We start from the raw sequence: 5,000 nt of genomic DNA, 5'->3' as shown, positions 1-5,000 counted from the left end.
TATATATCACCTCTCATATATGGCTTATTATTATTAAAAAAAAAAAAAAAAGGATGCGTGAAATTCCGGTATGAAAACGCGCAAAGAAGAAAGGAAATGCAATTAATTATATAATTGTGTGTGTGTGTGTGTGTGTGTGTGTGTGTGTGTGTGTGTGTGTGTGTGTGTGTGTGTGTGTAGAGGATTTTATGAACGTGTTACACAGGTCTGCCTTTATGCACCACACACAGCATTCACAATTAATAAACATTCCCTCTAAGCAGCAATCATGGAAGTGCACACACATTTTTCATGCAACAAACACTATATATTTCCTTGTTTGTGAGCCGAGTGTTTCTATTCCCTTGCTATCTTTTTATTATAATAGCACAGCTATATATATTTGGGACTGGCATCTCAGTGGGCTTTTTTTTTTTTTTAATGGATTTTTGTTGCCCTTGGCTAGTGTTCCTCCTACATAAAAAAAAAAAAAAGTATTCTAAAGTAAGTAACGTATTCCTAGTAATGCGCGAAGCCGAGGTCGGTCCATCGGCCGCGTTGGGGCTTCGCTTCGTGAGCCACACAGTTATAGACTCGCGCATTAGGCTTCGTATTTCCTCTGGCTTCCATATCCTGCAAGCAGCGAGTCTGCCAAAGTCTTGTTTACTTACAGTTTTCACTTCGAAAATTCTTCCTACTTGTAAGACTAAGAAGATAATCGGATTTCCGCTGTGCTGATCTTATTACAAGTCTTGATTACCTTCTTATTCTTTAGTCGTGTTCTTTTCTTTTTGACTTGATAGTTCACTCGAAGCTCAAGTCATCTTCTGAATATGACGGAGTTATTACTGTTTTCGTAATCAACATTTTCTTCGTAACCCCATAATCCTGAGGTGAGGCAGTGAAGGTGCTGACCCTGGGGAGGTACTTGGTGTTAGGGTGAAACAGAGGTGGTGTTGAGATGGTGTTTGGAGATGACACGCCTGAGACCTTCACCTATGAAACGACCCTCGTTGATTACAGAATACTGTAATAAGTTGACGGACGCAGTGATCTCGACGACCCGAGCCGGCCATTTTCAGGCAATGCGTAAGTGACCGAAGGATACCCACATGCCTCCTGTCAGTCCTGTTTTCAAAGATGATTACAATGGAGAGCTTAGGTAGGCGCAAGGGTGGCGGCATGAGGTTCTGCTGATGGATTACAAAGCAGTCCTGCCTCCGCCACGACGGGCGGAGGCAAACCATCTGAATCTCCATAGCAGAAGGGGACGACCATTTAAAGATTCAAATAAAAAAAATTTATATAAGTAGAAGAAAATGCCTACTTAAGCTATCGGCCAAGAATTGGAATTTTGACTATAGGGGAGGCGACGCATCGTGCCCGTGGAGGAAGAGCAAGCGTTAAAGGGGCGAGGGCCGCTCCCTTACTCGTGACGCAGCATCTGGCCAAGCAAGGGAAGGGAAACATTCCACTCAGACGGTGTTTTCTTTGTAAAGTGTTGGGATAACTTGCCGAGTTTAATCTTATGGTAATGCTAAACAAAAAGAGTTCAGTTTTTTTTAAACCTTAGTATATATATTTTCATTTTTGCACCAGAACATGGCTTTATATATGCTTTTCGATGCATAGAAAACTCATATATCAGTTGACTTTTCACCTTAGGAAAATAATGGCTACCATAATGTACCTGCAGTATGTTGCCTTGTATATTTTTCGCCTCGGCGCCCTCCGGCCTCGCTCCCTGCCGGCTCCTGCTCCCGTGTCTGAATAAATTAGAAACAGAACGTGTGGGAGGATTCATGCCAGAGCGGCCAGTCGTAATTAAGTCTCATCATTTGGTTGCTTGATTCTGACTCACACCATAATCCCCGTCTGGGCGGGCCGTGCAGGCCGTGTAGAGCCATGTAGAACCGTGCGGGACAGTGCAGGCTTCCTCGCCCCGCCACAGCGGCCGCCAGGCGGGAGGCAAATTAAGGAAACCTTCTCCTAATCCTCTCGGGAGAAGAATTACAACATAATGCTCAGCGGATCATGTACAACTTTCTTCCTAATCTTGACGCAAAGCCACTTTAAATAATCTTATTATGCTGATCTTGAATAAGTATTCATCCCCGAACCAGGTCTTCACCATAAAGAGGCTGAATTTTGGAAGGCTTGGCGACACTATCATGTAATTGTGGGCTGGTTAGCCAGGCACACACACACACACCGCGTAGTGTATTGGTTAGCACGCTCGGCTCACAACCAAAAAGGCCCTGGTTCGAATCCGGGCGCGGCGAGGCAAATGGGTGAGCCTCTTAATATGTAGCCCCGTTCACCTAGCAGAAAGTAGGTACGGAATGTAACCCGAGGGGTTGTGACCTCGCTGTCCCGGTGTGTGGTGTGTCAGTGGTCTCAGTCCTACCCGAAGATCGGTCACTATGAGCTCTGGGCTCTTTCCGTAGGGGAACGGCTGGCTGGGTGACCAGCAGACGACCGTAGGTGAATCACACACACACACACACACACACACACACAGCGTTAGCACGCTCGGCTCACAACCAAGAAGGCCCGGGTTCGAATCCCGGGCGCGGGGTGGCAAATGAGCGAACCTCTTAATGTGTAGCCCTTGTTCACCTAGCAGGGATGTAAACCAGGATTTAACCCGAGGGGTTGTGACCACGCTGTCCCGGTGTGTGGTGTGTCAGTGGTTTCAGTCCTACCCATAGATCGGTCACTATGAGCTCTGAGCTCTTTCCGTAGGGTAGGCTGGGTGACCAGCAGACGATCGAAGGGGAATCACACATACACACACACATACACACTTCACAAACCCGGTAGCAGCTTTTTATTTTGACGACAGGCTGAGGTTCACACATGTGAGGGCCCTCACTGATGAGCGAAAAATTACTGCCCCTCGTGAGGAAGACGTGCTGGGTGCCTGTTGTGTGAAAGGTCTCAGCTTCGCCTATAGGTCTAGCCTCGTGAGTTCTAAGCGGTCATCGGGAGGGTTTAGCGAGCGATCACGAGTCCAGCATTAGGTCATCAAGGCCAGAGTGAATCACACACACACACACACACACACACACTTCTGCGTTTTATTAAGGTAAGTTAAACGTGATGGATGTCGAATAAATAGAAGTGTATAAACATTTATCAGCGACAAGACTGAAAAAAGGTGAAGGAGAAAGAGAAAAGTAAAGGAGGAGGAGGAGGAGGAGGAGGAGGAGGACAGTACTTCTATTATAAGAACAGCAATATAAAGAACAACTGCAGCAGCACCAACAACAACCACCACCACCACCACCACCACAACCAGAAGCAGCAGCAACATATCGTCGCTTTAAATCCTCAGCCTGCCTCGCGTTGTGCAGGTGTTGACACATTACATATTCCTCCTCGTGACACTTTTCATCACCGGCGGCGAGGGTTCCGAGACGCGCCTCTCAGCTCGCACATTAGTCTGCGTCAAATGCTGAGTCCATCGCGCCGACTCCTAGTGAGAGAGAACAAGGTCATGCATTTATTTACTCACTCCTTTTAATAATCGCGTCTCTCTGGACCATATTCTGAAACACCTGTGCGCCTCACCTCCCTCCCTCCACTGTTTCAAAAGGCTCTAATTGAAGCTATACGGGTTTTAAGGGTTATATTTATGGTTCTATTGCTAGATTAACAGGATTTCTATGTTATTATAAGGAGAAACAGTCTTGAGAGTCTGGATAATCATCTCTTTGTGGCATTTGAAAATAGTCGTGGTGAGAGAGCAAAGCGTTTCTGAATACGGAACTTTAACTGGTGCCGCGGTAATGATAATTGGCGAGAAAAATATATAGGAAGTGATACTGAGCTAATGGAGGTATTATATGATTACGGGATTACAGGATAAAAAGGTTCATCGGGGTGGATTGATTCCTGCTGCTTCCGACCCACCCAGCACCCCACCCACCTCACCCACCCCACCTGCCGGGGTGTATGTGCAGGGGAGTTGGGGGAGGCGCCACTCAACCAGTCCGGTTCCCTCCTTGCTTGCTTTCTCATGCATGTTTTTTTTTTTTTCCTCTCTTGTTCGTTTTGATTATACATCTCATTTTCTCCTACTTGCTGTTTTTCTTTTCCTTTTTTTCTCTTTTTTTTCTTTTTTCTTCATTACACTTCCTTTTCATGTTTCTTTTCTTGTTTCGCTTTTAGGCTTGCATCTCGTTTTCTTTCTTTGCCTCTCTTCTAACTCTCCTCCTCTTCCTCTTCCTCCTCCATAACTTACTTATCCCCACCCTTCCTCCACCTCCTCCTCCTCTTCCTCCTCCTCGTCGTCGTCTTCCTCGCCAGCGCAGTCTCGCCCCGCCCTCTGATCCTCACACCACCACACCCTCCCGTCGCTCCGTCATTCACACCTCCTCCAGAATCAGATTTTCCCTTTGCTTCAGGGTCTCGCACACGCTCCTCGTGCTCCTTCCTTCTCCTTCTGCCAGACAGGCATCTGTGCGTATATATAGACGGGCACTGATTGACAGATATATAGGTATACAAAATATAAATAGAAACGTATACAGAATTAAAATTGTGCGAAAGATGGATAAACTCATTTACGTTTATTCATTCTTTCATTGCAAACACATTCACATTTTTTTTTTTTTAGATCATTCTCTACTTTTATTCTGGGCACGCACACATTCCACGCGCGGAAGCTTTTGGTTACAATTGATGTAATTGTATTGCTGCACATTCAGCATTCAAACGTTTTAGTCCATCAAGGAGGAATTATTGCCCAAAGCACTGCAGCGCCTCAAAGCGATGAAAATAAGTCACATAAAAGAGTCGCTAAAACAGTCGCCGGAAATGCATTTTGCTCCTTCACTACATACGCAGGCTCGGAGTTTAAACAAAGTCCTGAATGCTCAAAGGAAGCCCAAAGCCAAGACTGCAATACCTTGAAAAATACGTTAGGCGGAGATGGAAAAAGCAACATTGCGACTTAATCTCGAAGGGCAGGTACAGTTGTAAACAAAAACTTTGGTCCTGTTCCGTACGTACCACAA

This window comes from Scylla paramamosain, chromosome 1, assembly GCF_035594125.1.
Source record: "Scylla paramamosain isolate STU-SP2022 chromosome 1, ASM3559412v1, whole genome shotgun sequence".
NCBI classification, from domain to species: Eukaryota; Metazoa; Arthropoda; class Malacostraca; order Decapoda; family Portunidae; genus Scylla; species Scylla paramamosain.
Note: the sequence above shows the minus strand (reverse complement) of the source record.